Source organism: Micromesistius poutassou (genome assembly GCF_964030765.1).
Source record: "Micromesistius poutassou genome assembly, contig: SCAFFOLD_1644, whole genome shotgun sequence".
NCBI classification, from domain to species: Eukaryota; Metazoa; Chordata; class Actinopteri; order Gadiformes; family Gadidae; genus Micromesistius; species Micromesistius poutassou.
Genome location: NW_028177055.1, coordinates 1 through 8,994, shown reverse-complemented (window position 1 = coordinate 8,994; position 8,994 = coordinate 1). Strand labels below are relative to the sequence as shown.

Here is an 8,994-nt window from a genome sequence, read left to right as displayed (position 1 = left end):
GCACACAAAATACACACACACACACACACACACGCACGCACACAAAATACACACACACACACACACACACGGTCTCCATCAGCTGGAGGAAATGCAAATAAAACATAAAAAACACTGTCTTACAAGAAAACCACACTGGAAAAATGTTAAAGGGGAAGGAGGGGAAGGGAGTGGTACAACTTGGCATGGTCTAGCCACACTGTCTGTACTGTATATGTTTGTTGCCGGATGGTCCTGCGTTGATACTGCGTACATACTGTAGTAGTACACACTTGACACGAGGCGTCGACCACGCTCACACAAGAGTCCACAGATCCACTGTGGGAGCACTTCAAGACGAACTGTGGTGATTTACTCTGAAACAGGTTTAATATGTGGTTATATATTTTTTTCGAATACTTTGAATTTTTTTGCTGCATGTAAAAAAAACAACTCGTTTCCATTTCATACTTTCTCTGCAGAAATGTACCATTCAGTTGGTCGACTGGGCTATATTCAATTATATGTAAATGTTAATCATTAGAAGGTGTAAAAGAGCTGGCGTTAATTGCCTTATTTATATTTAGATGTCAAATGTTGACAATTGGCCTTTTTCCCTGGTTAAATGTATTTTTCATAAATGTGTGTGTGTGCGTGTGCGTGCATGCATGTGTGCATACAGAAATGCTAAATGTTTTAGTGTATGGGTGAAAGATGCAGGATTAATGTATTCCGCATAGAAATTTCAAAAACAATACTGAAAGGGTGATCAAATCAAGTCTTTGATAAGCTTGCCTGTAATGTTTTTTTAACCACTGCAGTGAGAGAACCCTCTCATCATCGTGTTCATTTGAACACCACTAGCACCACCACCACCACCACTGTTTTAACACATTGTACAGAGAGCCTCTTATTTAAAACACATGCGGGATGTTGTTTTAAGGCTGTCTTGTTTTTTTTCAAAGCGCTTTTAAACAGTTCAGCAACGACTACATCGAAGCGTATCGGTTTTAAACCTCTTGACACTGTAGGAGAGACGGGATGGAGATACGGCCTGTGGTGTAGTGAACATGAACTTGTATAGTCATCTGTTAATAATCTTTTCTTTCACATATCTGTGTGTGGTTTCCCTTAACCAGAGTTCTCAGTTCTTTTCTTTGTGGCCTGTTGTTGTGACTCAGGTCCTAGCATTAAAACGGGTGTCAGAGTAGGCCTCTTCCACAGTCGGAAATTGTCATTCTTTCTATGGGAGCCCCCCCCCCTCTCCCCAAACCGAGATGGGGTATTTTTCAACTGTCGGGGCTATGAACTGTAGATAGGACTCTTTTTTTGTCCCTCCCTTATCTCAGGCTTTGGCAATGTAAATAAATAATGCTTGTAAATATTATTAACTCTAGTTGTGTAATCCAATAAAGGGTAAAGGTGAAACTTCCTGTTTCTGAAAATAGTAAAACTAAAAAAAACTTAATGTGTGGGCTGTTTTGTAATTAAAATTAATTTCCCTGCTGTGACCTCCCGCCTTTGGAACTAATACTGAATCAAACCACTATCCATGTGTGTGTATATGTATGTTGGCATACCTTGTTGTTATAGTATGGAATGAGTGTCGATAAATAAAGCTTTGTTCAATTGAAAAATGTGTGCAACTCGGTTATTATAAGAAGTGTGTAAAATGTAATCATATGCATTTTAAAAGGTTTAATATATTTAAAAAAAACAGGTGTGTTCAGATGAACGGATATTCCTTGTTGATGGGTGTGTAAAAAGAAAAAGAAAAAAAAAATATATATATATATATATAACACAATACTATCATTATTACGCTATCATTACTATGAGGAGAATTATAGTGTTACAGAAGCAAATTACAGATATAATGCAGTGCAATTCAAGCAAGAATATCAATAACACTAAGTTCATATAACAAGCTGTAGGCCCTACACACAGGTGAAAATTGGGTTGGGAAGGTAGCAGAAATTTGAATAAATAAACTAATGAGATGGATAGATATTACAGATAGATAGATAGAAACTTTGTTGTTCTCCTCGGGCATACTCTTTGGTTATGTTTCAACATTCAGCTTAAACATGAATGTTTTTGGGCTACTGTTTTGCATTGCATTTATATTTGTAATTAAGTTTAAAAATCTTCGTTTCACATTTATCTAAACTGTCACTGCCGCCGTCTGCTCCTCTTTAGGGGAACAGCGCCATCGTCTGTTCAATTTGTATTCTTGCATTTGATTCACCATGACGGCGCAGATCATGGGGGAATAATGCAAATATTGTGGGATACACCGCAAATGCCTCGGAAGAACAATGGAATTTACTAAAGCACTCAATGTCTATCTATCTAAATAAATGGTATACATATATATATATATATATATATATATATATATATATATCAGGAATACCTATATATCTATCTATTTATCTAGGTTTACTGAATCTCGATTGAGTAAACAACTAAACAACTAACTAGTGCACTAGTTCAACGAACGATGGCGCTGTTCGCACAGTGACTTGTGAAGACGAGTGGATGACGTTACGTTTAATATATATATAGGGAAACCGAAAGGCGGGTTTCGCCAGTTGTCCAAAAACATTCATATTTTAAAATGAGGCTACTTTATACTATTTACGATTATAAAATATAAACATCGCGTTGGGTTTAATTTCACTGGAAGGTTGGAGAGGATAGGAGAAAACAATCAAGTTTAACTTATTTAATTTTTCTCTATTTAAAACGGATGACACACTTGGGTTTGGTTCAACAGTCTTGGATGAAAGTGTTAGTGTAAGTCTAAACGGTAACGCAGCACAACGGCCCCAAATACTAATCCAATATCGTCAGAATGATCTTTTTCTATTTTTTTTTTTTATCATTAAAGATTATGAACTCTCACGCCCGCCCGCACATGCGCACTGGCTCCGCCAAAGTACCCGCGCCGGCGGTGAGCGCGAGCGGCGCTAGTAGAGAAATACAACTGCGTGCTCCCGGAGCCAGACGAGAGTCGGCGGCGGTTGCTACATGCACGGCAACACACACCGCGGAATTCACCCCGAAATAATCGACCTGAACAGGGAGCGGGGAGCTAAGGTAAGGCAACCCGAACGTTATTTTTCGAAAGGGGCCACGACACGACGCGTGTGTGTGTCCCATCTCGACTGCGATACCAAAAAAAAATAAGATGTATTTTCTTACTGCACCAACAACCCTGAATTGCGTGATGCAGCAGCATGTGGTTTGGTCGGCGGACGGGTCCGCGTTGGGATTCAAAACAATCGCGGTCGAGCGCGATGCGCGCCGTGGAGTTTGTTCGTTTTTTTTATTCGTGTGCGTCCCCGGCTGCGGCTCTCGGGGTTTGGCTCCTCTGGGTGGGGGGGGGGGGCTTTGCTTGTCTCGTTTGTTCTCTTGTTGGGGAAGTTTAAAGCGCTCCACGCTGTCCGTCCATGAGACCCAACTGTGAAGAAGAAGAAGTAGGCCTAGGCGCGGGCGGGCAGCAGCAGCGCGAGGCCCCGGCGACGCGTGTGATTGACAGCTCGCGGGCCAATGAGATCGCGCCGACCCGCCCCCTTCCAGTCGCTGGAGCCAATTCATTGTTTCTGAGCCGGTGACGCGAAAATCGCCAACCACACACACGCCACTCCCACTCCCTTAAACGCCGGACAATAAACTGTCATTACTATATGAACACAATGGTTCCTACTGTGCTGAATAAATAATAATTATCACGTTTTTGTGTGTGTGGCCAATACAACTCGCTATCTTTTGTGAGAGAGCGTCGTTTTGATCGCGCAGGCGAGGCAGCTCTTAACACTGTGTACATCTACCCCATAAAACATGAATTTATCCACACTTATACGTGTTACATCCTCCACTAATCTAACGATGGTTGTTATTATTATCATTGCCTCATCTAAACGATCCCCGTTCAGATCTGACCGGACGTGGAGTGGGGAGTATAGCGGCTTGGCTGTCATGTATTCCGGGGCTACTTTTGTTCTCCACGTTACAAAGGAACAGACCGCCCTCATCTATTAACCAGCTATGAGAGCCTTCCTTATAGAATATCATCCCCGTTAACTTTGTCCTTGAAGCATGCTCTGCTCTGAAACGAGTACGACGAAGCGAACCGTCTGGGCTGTTGCCATTGCCGTCTATTGTTTCAATGAGGACGTGAAATCGTCTAACCAAAAGCACGTGGGTCGCCCCGTAGAAACGAAGATTTCCGGTAATGGGTCGTGATGGAATAAAACCATACTATACGAACGCTCGTTCCTTTTTACCCAAGACGTGTTTTAGGTGGTTTAATAACGATAGTACTCAACGCGAGCGAATATGATTGAGATGTGTGTGTTAATGGCGGGATGGTGATGATGGGGCCCTCCGCCAAAAACGGGAGAATTATTGCGCTATAACCGCTATAATATTATTTTTGCATGAGACCGTCTTTTGGAGAGCATGACATTTACGGTTGATTGCGCTCTTTATTTGCTGAGAACGATTAGGCTCGAAACGACATTCACCATATGTACTGCTGGTTTCTTTGTCTAATAGCTGTTTTAATCTTAGATCTGCCCCAACTTGTAGCGTTCTGCAAAGCGGAAGGAGCTACTTGCTTGATAAATCAACATAATGACAGACCAGGTGCAAATTTGATTGTTACAGTACCATTGTGTGCCTGTGAAAGCACTCTTATTCAAACATAAGAATGCTTGCAAACATGAGAACGCTTGCATTCATTGTGATCAAAGCTAGACACCGCATGGCAATTCTCAGGAAACTGTCAAGGTCACGTGCTGTGTGTAGTTTCGACCATTCTGTAATCCGGTGCGTCTTTGTGTGCGTCCACAGGAGGCTACCATTGATGAGGGCAATATGAGTAAGACGCCCCCCAACAGAAGAGGGATCAACTTCGAGGTGGGAGCTCAACTCGAGGCCAGAGACAGCCTCAAGAACTGGTGAGTCATTGTGCCTGGGAATGTTTTCCAACACTCTCCTTCCTCCTCCCCTTTCACCCTCTCCACCGAGGGGGCCGGCCTTAAGTTATCAACCTACTAAGCGTAAAAAAAAAAATAAGGACGGTGTGTTTTCCAGGGAGGGATAACAGCTCTTTCTCAGCCGTATCCCTCCCCTAGCAGGCCAAACAACTCCCTCACTGACACTCATTCACAGCGAGCGCACCGTTTGAATATTGCACTCACCTGTACATTTCATGTTTAAACAACCTTTTCCCTTGTTCCCTAAGGGCTACGCAAAGCTCTTCTTCTGAGTTTTCACTCGGTGTGTGTTTGCCTCCTCCCAGGTATGCTGCCAACATAGAGAAGATAGACTGTGACGATGAGAAGGTCCTGATCCACTACAGACAGTGGAGCCACCGCTATGACGAGTGGTTCGACTGGACCAGTCCCTACCTCAGACCCGTGGAGCGCATCAAGCTCCGGAGACGGGGCTTGAAGGAGGACGTCTCCTTGCCGGTAAAGTGCATCCCCCCCATGATTCGTTCATTGCTGTGCTCTGGCTGTGTGTGTGTTTTTTGGTATCGGTACCAAAGCTGTGTATCCGTACTATATCTTGGCTCGGGCACAAGGTTGCGTCAGATCGGTGGTGGTGACCTATTCTTAGTCACAGCCCGGGAAGAATTTTGTTTATGTGTATTTGGGAAGGGGCTGAGCATGTTTCTCTTTTGCGTCCCCTCGAACTCTATCGCTGTGTTTTGAGGTTACGGAGACCGAGAGGGAATGTGTTTTGGGAACAATTTGGGAAATAGGCAAGATTTGCAGAGCTGCAGTGGAACAGCTTGCTTTGGAGCCATAATTCAGTTTGGCCTTGATGTTTTTCAGGGTTTGATGTTTTTTTGCGGTTTGGTCGTATGACTAAATTGATGTTGTGTAGTAGAGGCTGTGATAAATTCAGGCCTGTGCCCCATGGTCTGTTAGTGTTAAGTGTCCAGTAGAGTATTCTCCACATTGATTCTTCTGTGACCAGGAAATGGACAGATGAGACACTTATGTTTTTAATTAAAAGGGATTTTTTGGTAGATACAGAGCAAACTAGCCAGCTTATAATAGTTCCTTGGTCAGCGTAGCGATGCACACCATATGATTGTTCATTTACTGTTATTGTTTAATACTGCCGGACACATGTTTTTTTTGTGTTGGTTGTTTGTTAAAGGGGATTTTGAGCCCTCATGTCTTTAATCACGTTTTGTGGAACGTTCTCTAATAACCCTCTTAAATCTCCCATCTGTCCTATCTCCAGGGGTTTAACGTTAATGAAAAGGTGTTGGCAAGCTGGTCAGATTGCCGCTTCTACCCAGCTAAGGTCCTGGCTGTCAACAAAGATGGTGGGTTCCCCTAATATAACCGCATGCAACCAAAATGGCAGCATCTCCAACACTGAGCTGGTTCACGGAGGTGTGCAGCATATTGATTTTACTTTGTCGCCCCCAGCCTCCTACACCGTGAAGTTTTACGATGGGGTGATTCAGAATGTGAAGGAGATCCACGTGAAGCCCTTTGTGAAAGAGGTAAACTGAAACGGTTTGGTGTAAAAAGGAATACCTGTATGTATGATGCTGGTCTTCGTTTCTACTACTGCTGCTGCAGAATATGTTATTCTAGGACATACTGTCAGTGGTCACCTAAATGGATGTGTCCCATTTGCTAAGATCCCATTTGACTTGTTGCCATTGTCTATGTGTACATTCGTAAATCAGCAGGGATTTTTGTTTAACTCACCTATCTATCTTGGTGTTACAAAATTGGTGGTCATCCATTCTCTTCCAAACAAGAGTTTATCATCTACCATAGCTGTATCTTTTGTTTTGTCCAACACATTAAGCGCCTACGTACTGTCCTGACTTATAATGCCCACAAACAAACAAACCAAATTGTTTAGTTTGTGTTCACACGCTACTTGGCTTGTTTATGACTTAAGCAACTGGGGCGCTAACAATTCTGAGTGAAGATTGCGGCCACATTATAGGCAGTCTGTTAATTCGCAATTCTGAGTGAAGAGCAACATTTCAACAAGTCCAGAGGTTAAGTGTTGGCAAAGGGGTATTTTAACTGATTGGATTCATTTCTGAATCAAAATTTAGTGCCCGGTTCCCGGATGTATGAATTACATGGAACAAGACGGACAACTGAGCACAAATGTTACTTTTTCCCCACTGAGCCAGTCCATTGCAACCGGTGGGTCGAAAAAAGTTAGATCCAAAGTTAACCACTGTGGATATGACCAGGATATTTAATATTCAATAATTCAAACTCTTCGTGCCTCTTCGTCTGTGAGCATGTGCAGTGGCGTGTAAAGAAAGAATCCAACCTTAACGATTTGTTAATTTGTGGGCCCTATTGGAGATGACTGCATAGCCAGGGCGGTTTTTATGTGGTTACTTGTCTTGGACAAAACAAAGATTCAGCTATGGGCAATGCTAAACACTCGTTTGGAATATGATTCATTTCAAAGGCTTGCCAACCGCCTAATCTTTGAAACGTGTACATGTGTGAGAGGGGGGCAAGTTCAACAACAATTCTGGCTGATATACATCTCTACAAAGAAAAAGTCAACATATACCTTGGGTGCTGGCAAACCAGCCAAATCCTCATCTAATTGTGAACATTTTTAAATTAAGTACAACAATTTCCTTTTTTTTTATTTTTTATTTTATTTAGATGTGCATTCAGTTTGCAATTTAGTGTCAAGTACAACAAACGTTAATCATGGGATTCTCTCACATAAATGCGATGTAGCCATTATGGATCCATCTAGAAATGCACCAGTGAGTTATTTTGTATTTATGAACGAACCAGTGGTGTTGTTCTAAAGTATCATCGTCCGGTCGTATCATTTCAACCTAAAGATGTGGGATCGGGGATGTACCGCTCATACCCAGAGGGGTACACACACACACACACACACACACACACACACACACACACACACACACACACACACACACACACACACACACACACACACACACACACACACACACACACACACACACACACGTGCATTTTTTTCACGGTATTTCTGTTGTGTCGTGTCTCCGGCGACCAGAAGGGTGGGGGGCGGTCTGGCAACGTCTCGAGAAAGGTCCAGAACGGCCGAGAGCGTCGCCCACCGGAGAACGGCTGCCCCAAGAACAAGAGGCCGCGCCGCAGCACCTCGGACCAGGAGGAGGAGGAGGGGAGCAGCACGGGCAGCGACGAGGAGGAGGAGGAGGACGACGACGACGAGGAGGAGGAGGGTGACGAGGAGATGGAGGACGGGCGGCGGCGGCTGGGAGGGCAAGACCAAGGACGGCAACGGGGGGCGGACGGGCAAAGTGCGAGGGTCCGCCATCAAGCGTGAGCCGCAGGGGGCTCCGCGCCCGCACAGCCACCAGAACAGACCCGCAGACGCGGGCGGCGGCGAAGGCGAAGGCGGCGGTCACAAACGGAGTAAAGCTGGAAGAAAGAGGAGGAGAAGGACGTCAAGGACGTCAAGGCGGTGAAGGAGGAAGAAACCGAAAGCTGTGTGACGAACGGCGCGGTGAAGAAGGAAGAGACGGAGGAGAGGGAAATAAACGGATGCAAGCCATACACGGAGGAGGAGGAGGAGGAGGAGGAGACGAAGCCATACTCGGAGACGACCAATGGGACGCCGTCGGCGCGGGCAGAGCCGCCGGTGTGCGTCGCCATGACAACCGCGGAAAGCAACGGCAACGGCGGTGGCGGCGACGCGGGGCACAAGACCGGCAGCCAGCCGGAGAACGCGCAGCCCCCGGCCGAGGTTCCACCCCCCCAGCCTGTCAAACGTAAGTGTCGGGGTGGGTGGGTGGGGGGTGGTGGGGGATGTGGCTTAATGGGAATATTAAAACGCCTTGGTGTGAAATGCAGTCGATCAGACCAGATCGGTCTGTCTTGGGTCTTAAATGGCTTCTTTTTTTCCAACACATGGCCTCCTATTCTCTAGTCTTTTTTCTTAATAATGTATTTTCTTATTCCTCCGTCTTCAGCC

General features: G+C 44.8%; 1 pseudogene across 1 annotated transcript; it reads left to right on the top strand.

The window, feature by feature from the left end:
* The first annotated feature begins 2,928 nt into the window (after positions 1-2,928).
* Positions 2,929-8,791, top strand: LOC311376791 (annotated as a pseudogene). The gene is made up of 6 exons (XR_014684306.1): positions 2,929-3,081; positions 4,840-4,946; positions 5,291-5,462; positions 6,247-6,331; positions 6,438-6,514; positions 8,053-8,791. The product of XR_014684306.1 is annotated as an uncharacterized misc_RNA (transcript).
* The last annotated feature ends 203 nt before the right edge of the window (positions 8,792-8,994 follow it).